This window comes from Symphalangus syndactylus, chromosome 9 (assembly GCF_028878055.3).
Source record: "Symphalangus syndactylus isolate Jambi chromosome 9, NHGRI_mSymSyn1-v2.1_pri, whole genome shotgun sequence".
NCBI lineage: Eukaryota > Metazoa > Chordata > Mammalia > Primates > Hylobatidae > Symphalangus > Symphalangus syndactylus.
In genome coordinates this window covers 90,661,215-90,676,300 of record NC_072431.2, presented here as the reverse complement: position 1 = coordinate 90,676,300, position 15,086 = coordinate 90,661,215, and positions in this window count along the sequence as shown.

Below are 15,086 nucleotides of genomic sequence, written 5' to 3'. Positions count from 1 at the left end.
CATGAGTAAAGTTCACAGTCCAAAGGCACAGGCTCACTGAAAGACTGAGACCTCATCATAGGACTAAAGGACGCTTTCTCTCATGAGAACCCCCATACACTACCACCACGTTACTAATGGCCTATTTATAACAGTTCCTTTTATCTAGTCCCTCATGTCTGGCTATTAATAAAAAATTACAAGGTGTACTGAAAGGCAAAAAACACAGTTTGAAGAGAAAGACCAAGCATTAGAAACAGACTCATACATGGCAGGGATGTTGGGATTATCAGACCAAGAATTTAAAACAACTATGATTAATATGCTAAGAATTCTAATGGATAAAGTAGACAGATTGCAAACACATGTGGGCAATGTAAGAAGGCAGATGGAAATTCTGAGAAAGAATCAAAAAAGAAATGCTGAACATTAAAAACTAACAGAAATGAACAATAACTCTGATGCACTTGTTAGGAGATTCAACAGGTCTAAGGAAAGAATTTCTGAGCTTGAGAATTTCTCAAAGACATTGCCAAAACTGGGCCAGGTACAGCGACTCACACCTGTAATCCCAACACTTTGGGAGGCAAAGGCACGTGGATCACTTGAGCCCAGAAGTTCAAAACCAGCCATGGGCGACATAGGGAAAACCCATCTCTACAAAAAGACTTAAAAAAAAAAATTACCTGGCCATAGTGGCATGCACCTGTAGTCCCAGGAGGCTGAGGTGGGAGGACCACTGGAGTCTGGGAGGTTGAGGTGGCCATAAGCTGAGATCGCACCACTGCACCACTGCACTCCAGCCCGGATGACAGAGTGTCTTAAAGAAAAGAAAAAAGTGGCCAGGCGTGGTGGTTCACACCTGTAATCCCAGCACTTTAGGAGGCTGAGGCAGGTGAATCACTTGAGGTCAGGAGTTCCAGACCAGCCTGGCCAATATAGTGAAACCCTGTCTCTACTAAAAATACAAAAATTAGGCCGGGCGCGGTGGCTCACGCTTGTAATCCCAGCACTTTGGGAGGCCGAGGCGGGCGGATCACGAGGTCAGGAGATCGAGACCACGGTGAAACCCCGTCTCTATTAAAAATACAAAAAAATTAGCCGGGCGTGGTGGCGGGCGCCTGTAGTGTAGTCCCAGCTACTCGGAGAGGCTGAGGCAGGAGAATGGCGTGAACCCGGGAGGCGGAGCTTGCAGTGAGCCAAGATCGCGCCACTGCACTCCAGCCTGGGTGATAGAGCGAGACTCCGTCTAAAAAAAAAAAAAAAAAAAATACAAAAATTAGCCGGGCATGGTGGTGTGCGCTTGTAGTCCTAACTACTCGGGAGGCTAAGGGAGAAGAATTGCTTGAACCCAGGAGTTCGAGGCTGCAGTGAGCTGAGATCATGCCACTGCACTCTAGCCTGGACAACAAAGTGAAACTCCACTCAAAAATAAAAAAAAAAAGAAAAGAAAAGAAACTGTCATAATTGAAAAGCAAAGTTAAAAAAGACTAAGGAAAAACCAGTGCAGAACACCCAAGAACATTATGACAACTAAAAAAGGTATAACAGCATGTAATGGGAAATCCAGAAGAAGAAGAGAAAGAGAAAAGAAAAGAAAAGAAAAGAAGCAATATTATGACATAATAATGACTGAGAATTTCATCAAATTAATTTTTTGTTGTTGTTGTTGAGATGGAGTTTTGCTCTTGTCACCCAGGCTGGAGTGCAATGGTGCGATCTCGGCTCACTGCAACTTCACCCTCTGGTTCAAGCAATTCTCCTGCCTCAGCCTCCCAAATAGCTGGGATTACAGGCACCCACCACCATGTCAGGCTAATTTTTGTATTTTTGGTAGAGATGGGGTTTCACCTTGTTGGCCAGGCCGTTCTCAAACTCCTGACCTCAGGTCATCCTTCTGCCTCAGCCTCCCAAAGTCCTGGGATTACAGGCATGAGCCACTGTGCCCGGCCCTAGAATTTCATCAAATTAATGTCAGATACCAAACCACAGATTCAGGAAGCTCAGAGAACACTAAGCAGGATAAATGCCAAAAAAATACTATAGCTGGCCTATCATATTTGAATGGAAAAAAATCAGAGAAAAAAAATCCTGAAAGAAGTTGGGAGGGGGAAGAAAATCTTACATATAGAGGAGCAGAGATACAAATTACATCCAATTTATCTCAGAAACCATATAAATGAGAATGGAATGAAATATTTAAGTTTTGAGAGAAAAAAACCCTAACATAGAATTCTGTACCCTGCAAAATTATTCTTCAAAAGTGAAGAAGAAACAAAGACTTTCTCAGGCAAATGAAAATTAAGGGAATCTGTTGCCAGTAGACCTACCTTGCAAGAAGTGTTTTTAAAATTTCTTTAGAGAGAAGGAAAACAATATAAGTCAAAAACTCAGATCTACATAAAGGAAGAACGTCAAAGAAGGAATAAGTGAAGGTAAAATAAAACTTCAAATTTATATTTCTAAGTGATCTAACAGATAGATATATACACACACATAAACATATATACATTTATGTAACATATATAAGCAAATATAAACACATGTATATGCTTATGTATAAGTGAAATGAATGAAAGCTATTATACAAGCGATAGGAGGGAGGAATTAGAATTATTTTGTCATTATAAGGTACTTGTACTACCTGTGAAGCACTATAGTGTTATTTGAAAGTGGACTTGGATTAGTTATAAATGTATATTGCAAACTCTTTTTTTTTTATTTTTCACTGCCTGTTTCGAGGAAGGTATATTGCAAATTCTAAAGCAAACACTAAAAAGAAGTTAAAAAGGTAGCATAACTGATAAGCTAAGATTAAAAAATGAATTCTATAAAATGCTACCACTCCTGCCATGAAACTCAGGACAAGCATGGAAGACAAAAAAGAAAGAACAACGGCAATAAATAAAAAACAGTAACAAATATGATATATATTAACCCAATGTCAATAATTACTTAAACATCAATGGTCTAAACACACCAATTAAAAGACAGAGATTGTCAGAGTGGATCAAAAAGTAAGGTAAAGGCCAGGCACGGTGGCTCACATCTATAATCCCAGCACTTTGGAAGGCTTAGGTGGGCAGATCACATGAGACTAGCCTGGCCAATATGGCAAAGCCTTGTCTGTACTAAAAATACGAAAATTAGCTTGGCGTGGTGGTGCACTCATGTAATCCCAGCTACTCAGGAGGCTGAGGCAGGAGAATCGCTTGAACCTGGGAAGCAGAGTTTGCAGTTAGCTGAGATCATGCCACTGCACTGTAGCCTGGGTGACAGAACAAGACTCTGTCTCATAAGAAAAGTAAAACAACAACAACAAAACAACCCAAAAATTAGTCAGGCATGGTGACACATGCCTGTGATCCCAGCTACTTGGGAGGCTGAGGTACGAGAATCACTTGAACCTGGGAGGCAGAGGTTGTAGTGGGCCAAGATTGTGCCACTGCACTCTAGCCTGGGTGACAGAGAGAGACTGTGTCTCTCAAAAATTTTATATATCTTGATATATATACATATATAATATATAAAGATCCAATTGTTTGTTGTCTACAAAAATCCACTTTAGATATAAAGACACACAGATTAAAAGTAAATGGATGGAAATAATAAACAAAATTGACAAGCCAACTAAGAAAAAAAGAGATAAAACCCAAATAAAGAAAATCAGAAACAAAAAAGGAGACATCACTACCAATACCACAGACATACAAAGGATCATTATGGACTATTATGAACAACTATACACCAATACATTTGAAAACTTAGAGGGGTGGATAAATTCCTGGACATGCAACCAGCCAAAATTGAACCAAGAAGAAATAGAAAGCCTGAATAGATCAATAGCAAGTAACGAGACTGAAGCAGTAATAAAAAGTCTCCCAACAAAGTAGGATTTGTTAGCTGTGGCCAGGGATCAGAAGAATAATTATTGTTAAAATGATTGCATTACTCAAAGCAATCTACAGATTCAATGCAATCCCTACCAATATACCAATAACATTCTTCACAAAAACAGAAAAAAAACCCTTAAAATTTGTTTGGAATAACAAAAGATACTGAATAGCCAAAGTAATCTTGAGCAACAAGAACAAAGCTGGAAGCCTCACACTACCTCACTTCAAAACATACTACAAAGCTGTAGTAACTGAAACAGCATGATGCTGTCATAAAAACAGACACAGAGACCAATGGAACATAATAGAGAACCCAGAAATTAATCCAGATATCTACAGTCAACTGATTTTTGACAAAGATTTCAAGAACACTCATTGGGGAAAGGACAGTCTCTTTAATAAATAGTCCTGGGAAAACTGGACATCCATATGTAGAAGAATGAAACTAGCCCCCTACCTCTCATCCTATATAAAAATCAACTCAAAATGGATTAAAGACCTACATTAAAGGTTGGGTGTGGCGGCTCACGCCTGTAATCCCAGCACTTTGGTAGGCCAAGGAGGGTGGATCACTTGAGGTCAGGGGTTTGAAACCAGCCTGGCCAACATTGCGAAACCCCATCTCTACTGAAAAATACAAAATTTAGCTGGGCATGCTGGTGCATGCCTATAATTCCAGCTCAAGAGGCTGAGGCACGAGAATTGCTTGAACCTGGGAGGTGGAGGCTGCAGTGAATCAAGATTGCGCCACTGCGCTCCAGCCTGGGTAATGGAGTGAGACTCTGTCACACACACAAAAAAATATTTAAATTAAACCCAAAAGTATAAATAAGACTACTAGAAGAAAACATAGGGGAAAAATCTAGTTTCCAAGATGGTGGATTGGAGGCATTGTTAGCATGCCTCTCTCACTTGGAAAGACAGAATAGTGCATACAGGCCAGGCGCGGTGGCCCTCACCTGTAATCCCAGCATTTTGGGAGGCTGAGGTGGGTGGATCACCTGAGGTAAGAGTTAGAGACCAGCCTGGACAATATGGCGAAGCACTATCTCTACTAAAAATACAAAAATTAGCTGGGTGTGGTGGTGTGCACCTGTAGTCCCAGCTACTCGGGAGGCTGAGGCAGGAGAATCACTTGAACCTGGGAGGCAGAGGTTGCAGTGAGCCAAGATTGCACCACTGCACTCCAGCCTGGGTGACAGAGCAAGACTCAGTCTCAAAAAACAAAAAAACAAAAACAAACAGACAAAAAAAGAATAGTGCATACAGATTTACACTGTGAATTTTTTTCCAAGAAGCAACACAGAAACTTAACAAGGAAAACTGAAAGAAACCAATTACCCTGTGAAGGAAGCAGTGAGCAGCAGCCTACATCATTAATTAGGCAGGCAGAAAACTGTGAGTCCCGAAGAGTGTGAGAGGAGAGACTGCCTCTGTGATATTCACTCCCACTCGGCAACCTGGCAATCCAGGCCCTGGGGCAAGGCCTTAACTCTACCCAGTGCTGGAGCTGATTTAGTGAGCTGTGGGGAGTATGTGAGAAAGAGAGGCATTAGGATGTGCTTTGTGTGCACTCCCAGACTCCAGTGGAGATGGTGGGAAGCCATTCCTGATCCTAGCTCATAGGGGACCTCATGGAAGTCAGCCAGCTGTCTGAGGCAGCATTCACAGGTTGAAAGAAGCTCCCAAATGAGATTTGCAATATAATCTTTTTTTTTTTTTTTTTTTTTTGAGATGGAGTCTCGCTCTGTCACCTAGGCTGGAGTGCAGTGGCACAATCTAGGCTCACTGAAACCTCTGCCTCCCAGGTTTAAGTGATTCTCCTGCCTCAGCCTCCTGAGTAGCTGGGATTACAGGCATCTGCCACTATGCCCCGCTAATTTTTGTATTTTTATTAGAGATGGGGTTTCACCATGTTGTCCAGGCTGGTCTTGAACCCCTGACCTCAGGTGATCCACCCGCCTCAGCCTCCCAAAGTGCTGGGATTACAGGCATGAGCCACTGCACCCAGCTGTGATATAATCTTGAGCAGGGATGAAACTCCTTGGCCAGAACTGAAGGACAAGTGGGAAGTTTGCTATAGCCATGGGTGCAGGAGCTGCGTGCCCCTGCTTCACCAGGGCAGACTGGGAGAGGCATGACCGGAAACCCAAGGTTTCTGTTCCAATGGGGAAGGCTTACGGCCTGGGGCAGTACTGAGTTCTGAGCACAGGCTGTTTTGAACCCAGCTAGCTGCTGCTACTAGAACACAGTGGGTGTGAGACTTGCCTTGCTACGTGCATGGGAGCTGGGCAGGGCTTACTGCTGCCTGCAACCCCTCAGTCCCCATGTGGATTCTTCTGTGCAGCAGAGGTAGCTGTGCTACTCCCTGGAACATTAACCCAGTGGCCCCAGAACTGTACTCCGATTTCCACTGGGGCTGCTGCTTGCACCCACACATGGACAGCCAGAGCACAGACTTGCCTGACCCAACCCCCATCTGGCTTTTCTCCTCCACCTGCCCTGGTAGCATAACACAAAGGACAGGGACTTTTGGAAGCTCCATGGTCCCACGCATTGCCTAAGATACCAGAGTACCTCCCCTGGGTAACATAAGGCAAGCACAAATCCCACCACTACTACCGCAGCTTGCACTCTTTCGCAAGTGCCACCTCCTGGCTGGAGGCCAACAAACACAGTCTGTTTCAGCATCTGCAGACACAATAAGACAACAGCCAGGAAGGAGAAAACTTTTGTCCAACCTTAGCTATCACCACTGCCTTCATCATTCTTGCTAACCAGGAGGACTTGCGTCTGTCCACGTGGCCAGCACATTACTACTACAGCTGGAATTTGAGAAAGCCAACACATTAAGGCTATTTATAACCAAGGAAATCTCACAGAGTACATCTCTCCCCTGCCACCCCCATCAGAGCTGATACTGGTACTTACTGCTGGGAGACTACATGACAAGTCATATTACTAGATCCCTTGCAGACACTTCCCAGCAACAGCCTGGAGTGCGGCAGCCTCATAGAGTGGAGGAGCACCAAAATTCACAGTAGTCCGACCCTCAGGGACTTCTACTCCTATGGAAAGGGGAAGTGCACTACGACAAGGGAACATCTCATGGGACAAAATAATTCAGACTGCAGGCCTTGAGTCACAGAACTTTCTGCTTGTGGGAAGGTGCAGTGCTGGGCACAGGTGCAGAGGCACAGGTGCAGAGGCGCAGGTGCAGTGCTGGGCTCAGTGAGGAAAGTCTGTAGCTCTACCCCAATAGTCAGGCAGCCCTAGTTCTCATGAGGAGTCTTGGAAAAGGACACTTCTTCTCCCCCTCAGCCATCACTGCACACATAGCTGAGATTTCTCCCATGGAACCTCGGCATGGGTATACCTGTAGATAGTCCTGGAACACTTCAGGGTGACTGCATCCCCACAGGAGGAGTGCCCTCCAGGTTTAGCCTTGCATAAGGGGTAGAGTCACAATCCACTTCTACATAGAACATCAGCATTTTTTTGCAGATGAACAGAGGGGCGTATCTAAACTAAATAGCTGGAACGCTGAGCCAGGAGTGTGACTAGGAGGTAAACTGCTTCCCGGCTGGGGTGGTAAGGGAAGCTGAGGTGGCTCCCTCCCTTCCCCCTGACCTCAGTGCGTTTTGCTGAGAGCTCCCCCAGTCACCTCTGTCAAGACTGGGACCTCTGCCCACCATTAGGTGTTACATTTACCCACCTGCTTTAGCCACAGCTGGTTTTTACTCATGGGCATCTCCTACGGGCCTAAAGCCTGAACTTCTTAACTCAATGAATAATACACTGGGGAAAGTAAATAAATAAAGAAGTGCATACCACTTGGGAACAAGATAAGCCTCATGAGACCTCTGCCATTCCAGCCCTATAGGAGACAGTGAACCTACTCACACACTGAACACATTGCTACTACAACTAGCATCTGAGAAACGCATCACACAAAGACTCTGTGACCAAGGAACTCATACAGCATCTCTCCACTGAAAGCACATACAGCCAAATTAGGTTGCAATAAACTGTTAACATTAAAGTCACATTCTCAATAGGGGAAAAAAAAGAAGTAAGACAAAAACACAGTTAAATCAAAAATAAATTGAAAAAATAATTATAAGAAACAGTCTGCCCCAATAAGAAGGACCCAGAAAAATAACTGTAGCAATATAAAAAACAGGGCTCCATAACACCACCAAAAGATCACACTAACTCTCCAGCAATGGATCCAAACCAAGATGAAATCTTTGAAATACCAGATAAAGAATTCAAAGGGTTGATTATTAGGTTACTCAAGCAGATACAAGAGAAAGGTGAAAAACAAGATAAAGAAAATTTTAAAACAATTCAGGATATGAAAGAAAAATTTTCTAAAGAGATAGACATTTTAACGAAAAACTAATCAGAACTTCTGGAAATAAATGACACATTTAGGGAATTACAAAATGCAATGGAAATTTAACAACAGAGTAGACCAAGTAGAAGAAAGAATTTCAGAGCTTGAAGAAAAGGCTTTTGAATTAGCCCAATCAGACAAAAAACTTTTTAAAGTTTTTTTTTTTTAACTTTAAAAAATGGGCCGGGCGCGGTGGCTCACGCCTGTAATCCCAGCACTTTCAGAGGCCGAGGAGGGCGGATCACGAGGTCAGGAGATCGAGACCATCCTGGCTAACACGGTGAAACCCCGTCTCTACTAAAAATACAAAAAATTAGCCGGGCGAGGTAGTGGGCGCCTGTAGTCCCAGCTACTCGGGAGGCTGAGGCAGGAGAATGGCGTGAACCCTGGGGGGCACAGCCTGCAGTGAGCCGAGATCGCACCACTGCACTCCAGCCTGGGGTACAGAGCAAGACTCAGTCTCAAAAAAAAAAAAAAAAAAAATGAACAAAGTCTCAAAAAAAGTCAGATTATGTTAAAACATCCAAACCCAAGAATCACTGGTGTTCCTGAGGGAGAAGAAAAAGTAGAGTTTGGAAAATATATTTGAAGGAATAATTGAGGAAAACTTCCCTGACCTTTACACATCCAGATACAAAAAGCTCAAAGAATTCCTGGGAGAATCATTGCAAAAGGACATCATCAAGGCATATATTATCAGGCTATCTGAAGTCAATGTGAAGGAAAGAATTCTAAGAGCAGTGAGACAAAAGCATCAGGTAACCTACAAAGGAAAACCTATCACACCAACAGTAGGCTTCTCAGCAGAAAATTTTTAAGCCAGAAAGGATTGGGGTCCTATCTTTAGTCTCTTTAAACAGAATTACTGCCTGGCGAGAATTATATATCCAGCAAAACTAAGTTACATAAATGAAGGAGAAGTAACTTCTTTCTCAGATAAGCAAATGCTGAGGGAATTTGTTACTACAAGAAATGGTAAAAGGAGTTCTAAACTTTGAAACAAAAGGTCAATGTTCCCTGGAATAGAAACTTTTGGGCCAGGCATGGTGGCTCACACCTGTAATCCTAGCACTTTGGGAGGCCAAGGTGGGCAGATCATCTGAGGTCAGGAATTCAACAGCAGTCAGGCCAACATGGTGAAATCTCATCTCTACTAAAAATACAAAAATTAGCCTGGCATGGTGGCACATATCTGTAATCTCAGCTACTTGGTAGGCTGAGGCATGAGATTCGCTTGAACCTGGGAGGCACAGGTTGCAGTAAATTGAGGTTGTGCCACTGCACTCCAGCCTGGGCAATACAGTAAGACTCCATCTCAAAAAAAAAAAAACTTTTGAAAGCATAAAATTCATAGGGCATATAAAGCAATAACAAGGAAGAAACAAAGTAACTAGGTAACAACACAATGAGAAGAACAATAGCTCACATCTCAATATTAACATTGAATGTAAATGGTCCATATGCTCCACTTAAAAGATACAGATTGGTAAAATGGATAAAAAGTCACAAACCAAATATCTGCTATCTTCAAGAGACTCACTTAACATTTAAGTATTCTTTCAACTCAACATAAAGGGGTGGAAAAAGAGATACTGTGCAAATGGAAACCAAAAGTGAGCAGGAGTAGCTATTCTTAAATAAGACAGACTTTAAACGTAAATACATATGTACCTAACTCTGGAGCTCCCCATTCATAAAACAATCACTACTAGAGGTAAGAAGAGATAGACAGCTACACAATAATAGTGGAGAACTTCAACACACCACTGTCAGCACTAGATAGATCACTGAGGAAGAAAGTCAACAGAGAGACACTAAACTTAAACTTCCCTTAGAAAAAAATGGACCTAACAGACATTTACAGAACATTCTAGCCAAGAACTGCAGAATATACATTCTTCTTATCACCACATGAAACCCTGTCAAAGACAGACCATATGGCCAAGAAACAAGTCTCAATAAATTATTAAAAATTGAAATCATATCAAGTATCTTCTCAGACCATAGCAGAATACAACTAGAAATCAATTCAAAAGGAACACTCAAAACTATACAAATACATGGAAATTAAACTATCTGCTCCTGAATAATTTTTAGGTTAACAATGAAATCAAGATGAAAGATTTTGTTTGTTTGTTTGTTTGTTTGTTTGTTTGTGATAGAGTCTCACTCTGTCACTCAGGCTGGTGTGCAGTGGTGCAATCTTGGCTCACTTCAGCCCCAAACTCCTGGGCTTAGGTAATCCTCCCACCTCAGCCTCCTAAGTAGCCAGTACTACAGGCACACACCACCATGCTTGGCTAGGTTGTTAATTTTTTATAGAGACAGGGTCTCACTATCTGCCCAGGCTAGTCTCAAACTCTGGGGCTGAAGCGATCCTCCCACTCTGGCCTTCCAAAGTGCTGTGATTGTAGGTGTGAACCACTATGCCCAGCCTCAAGATGAAAATTTGAAAATTCTTCAAAATTGTTAACAGCTGGGCATGGTGGCTCATGCCTGTAATCCCAGCACTTCGGGAGGCCAAGGTGGGCAGATCACTTGAGCCCAGGAGTTTGCGGCCAGTCTGGCCAACGTGGTAAAACCCTGTCTCTACTAAAAATACAGAAAATTAACCAGTCATGGTGGTGCATGCCTGTGGTCTCAGCTACTCAAGCAGCTGAGGCACAAGACTTACTTGAACCCAGGAGGTGAAGGTTGCAGTGAGCCGAGATTGTGCCACTGTACTCCAGCCAGGGTGACAAAGTGAGACTCTGTTTAAAAAAAAAAAAGTAATGATAACAGTGACACAAGTGATCAAAATCTCTGGGATACAGTAAAACCAGTGCTAAAAGAAGTTTATAGTACAAAATGCCTACATTAAAAAACGTAGGCCGGGTACAGTGGCTCACACCTGTAATCCCAGCACTTTGGGAGGCCAAGGTAAGAGGATCATCAGAGGTCAGAAGTTCGAGACCATCCTGACCAACACGGTGAAACCTCGACTCCACTAAAAACAAAAAATTCGCCAGGCATGGTGGCACATGCCTGTAATCACAGATACTAGGGAGGCTGAGGCAGGAGAATTGCTTGAACCCTGGAGGCCGAGGTTGCAGTGAGCTGAGATCACGCCATTGCACTCCAGCCTGGGCAACAAGAGCAAAACTCCATCTCCAAATAAATAAATAAATAAATAAATGTAAAAGATGGGCCAGGTATGGTGGCTCATGCTTGTGATCCCAGCACTTTGGGAGGCCAAGGCAGGTAGATCACTTGAGGTCAGGCTGGCCAACATGGCAAAACCCCATCTCTACTAAAAATATGAAAATTAGCTGGGCATAATGGTGCATGCCTGTAGTCCCATCTATCCAGGAGGCTGAGGCAAGAGAATTGCTTGAACCTGGGAGGCAGAGGCTGCAGTGATCCAAGGTCATGCCTCTGCACTGCAGCCTGGGTGACAGAGCAAGACTCTGTCTCAAAAACAAAAACAAAAAAACAAAGTAAAAGACCACAAACTTAAAACCTAACGTGACAACTCAAGGAAATAGAAAAACAATAACAAACTGATTAAGAAACAAACCATCCGAAGGAAAAATAAAACCAAGAACAAACCAATCCAAAACTAGCAGAAGAAAAAGAATAACAAAGATCAGAGCAGAACTAAATGAAATTGAAACCAAAAAATACAAAACATCAATGAAATGTAAAAGCTGGTTCTTTGAAAAGATAAATTGATAGTCCATTAGCTAGATTAACCAAGAAGAGAGAAGACTTAAATAAGCTCAATTAGAAATGAAAATGGAGACATTGCAACTGATATGCAAAATGACACACCCACATTGGAAGGTAGTTTCAGTTTCTTTCCTTCCTTCCTTCCTTCCTTCCTTCCTTCCTTCCTTCCTTCCTTCCTTCCTTCTTTCCTTCCTTCCTTCCCTCCCTCCCTTCTTTCCTTTTTCTTTCTTTCTTTCTTTCTTTCTTTCTTTCTTTCTTTCTTTCTTTCTTTCTTTCTTTCTTTCTTTCTTCTTCTTTCTTTCTTCTCTTTCTTTCTTTTTTTTTGATGTAGTTTTGCTATTATTGCCCAGGCTGGAGTGCAATGGCATGATCTCAGCTCACTGCAACTTCCATCTCCTGGGTTGAAGTGATTTTCCTACGTCAGCCCCCCAAGTAGCTGGGATTACAGGCGCCCGCCACCATGCCCAGCTAATTTTTTGTATTTTTAGTAGAGATGGGGTTTCACCATATTGGCCAGGCTGGTCTCAAACTCCTGATCTCAGGTGATCCACCGGCCTTGGCCTCCCAAAGTGCTGGGATTACAGGCATGAGCCACCCTGTCTGGCCAGTTTCACGGTTTCTTATGAAATGAAAGCATGTAACACATAGCTATTACCATCCCTGCTTCTGAGACAGGTCATGAAATCTAAGCAGATAATAACCGTAACTGCTGTCTTCTACAACTCATTTCATGTTCCCTTACCCTTTGATAGCACTTCAGCTAAATGGGGTTCTTTATCTGACAGGGTGACTCGGACCTTTATTCCTATAGGATTTGAGTCCTTAATGACCTTGTTCTTGTGTGCTACTACAGTTTTTCATTGACTAAGACAATTGGCCAAATGAGTGCTAAGAGGCACCCCAGTGAATCCTCTGGGTTTCAGACATAGCTCTCTGTCTTCTCCGGGTCAAAGCAACTCAATTTTTCCCTGGTAATCAGGATTGATTACTCCAGTCAACACAGTAACCCCATTTTCTGCATTCCTACCTTGGGCACTAGGACCTGTAAATGCACAGAAGCCAAGGTCACAGGGACAAAAAGCAAAAATTCTTCAAGGTTATGGTGCCATAGTGAGAGGGATCACTGCCATCTCCAACCTTGGTTCCTAGGCTCATGCATTCGGGCTAGGAAAATGAGGACATCATGTGCTGGTCACTGGGTTATAAGCATATCTCAATTTGTAGGTCAGAAGCCCACCCTTACAGGGTATTTTCTCCCAGCTGACATTAGGATTTCAGCACAGCATTCATTCTACTGTTCTATCAAACCAACTACTTTTGTGTAGTGAGGTCTGTGGTAAGATAGGTGAAGTTCACAGATGTTGGGTTCATTGTTCCACTTCCTTTGCCATAAAATTCATGCCCTCGTCTTAGGCAATGTTGCACGGGATATGAGGGTGGTGGATAAAGTATTCTGAGAGTCCAAAAACTAGTAGAGCTGGTAGAAGCACTGAGGATAGGGAAGATAAATCTACACTCAGTTTATGTGTCTACCCTAAACCTAACACTAGTTGGCTCTCTGGTCACCCCCAGGAAATGACGCCATGTCAAGGGCTTAGAATTGTCCTGTGCTATTGGCAGATTGGGCACTCAGCATTGGTGGTAGCCCTAATGAGGGAAAGTCCATGTTTTTGAGCCCATGCACAGCTTTCATTCCTGTCTGTACATAGGTCCACAAACTCCTTGAGTGGCTGGGGAAAGAAACTCATTGACATTCATAGGCCAAGGCATCTTGTCCATCTGATCATTAAGAGCCTCTTTGTTAGTAGATACCCTCTGGTGGGCATTTACATGGAACATGAACATTTCACACTTTGTGCTCATTCCAAGAGCTTCACCCACATGCATCTGCTCCAGATCTCCTTCCCACTGGTTTTCCAAAATTAATCCTTCTAAGTCCCTGACCAACTGGGTCACTGTCCATGTGTTACTATAGTTCTGTCCCTCAGGCTACCTCTTCTTCCACATGTAGTGGACAACTAGATGCAACATCTAGCACTCTGCCTGTAGAGATTTCCCTTCACCGTTGTCTCTCTAAGCCACCCTTCAGTGGAAAGATGATGTAGCAGCCACACACTTCCAGCTGGGGATGGCCTAAAGGCAGTTCCATCAACAGACCTGGGCTATGTGTTTCTTCGTCCTCTATTAAGTGGCTATATGAAACTCCTCAAAAGGGACTGGTGTGAATTGAGAAAGAGGCAACAAAGCAGTAGGAGTGGTAGCATGGGAGTCTGTGCTGCCTGCTCATGCAGGGTGCTGTGTCTTCCAGACCTGCTTACCAAGCAGATCATATCATTTCCCTTTTATAAGAAACCTGCTGTTGGCCGGGCACAGTGGCTCATACCTGTAATCTCAGCACTCTGGGAGGCTGAGCCAGGTGATCACTTGAGGCCGGAGTTCGAGACTAGCCTGGCCAACAAGGTAGAACCCCGTCTCTACTAAAAATGCAAAAATTAGCCAGGCGTGATGGTGCACACCTGTAATCCCAGCTACTCAGGAGGCTGACACATGAGAATCGCTTGAACCCAGGAGGCAGAAGTTGCAGTGAGCCAAGATTGAACCACCGCACTCCACCCTGAGCAACAGAGTAAGACTCTGTCTCAAAAAAGAAAAGAAAGAAAAAAGAAAGAAAGAAAGAAAAAGAAACCTGCTGTGTGAAATTTTTAGGTTTTAGTGGAGCATATAATACCCAGTTCAGGATGGCCAGTTTGGGTCACAGGTGTCTGTCAGAGCCCAGTAGTAATCTAGGAGGGTATTTTTTGGTTTTGGTTTTCAAATAGAGAATAGTTAAAGTTCTTTCAGGAGCTGAGTTCCTCCAGTGAGGGACAAAGCTAGACCATGGTGACTTCTTAGAGAGGACATTGGAGGAATAAAATCTCAATCTCACTTTCCCCCCTCTCTCTGGTCTACTTCTGGGTTTGCCATGGACTAAACTCAAACAGAACCCAGAGAGAAAAAGGTTCACCAATGATTGTAGACCATTTGTCACCCTCCGAGGGCATAGAGTAGGGTGGAGAGTGGATCTGGAGGGGCAAATAGATGATATCCTGCACAGCAGATGAATG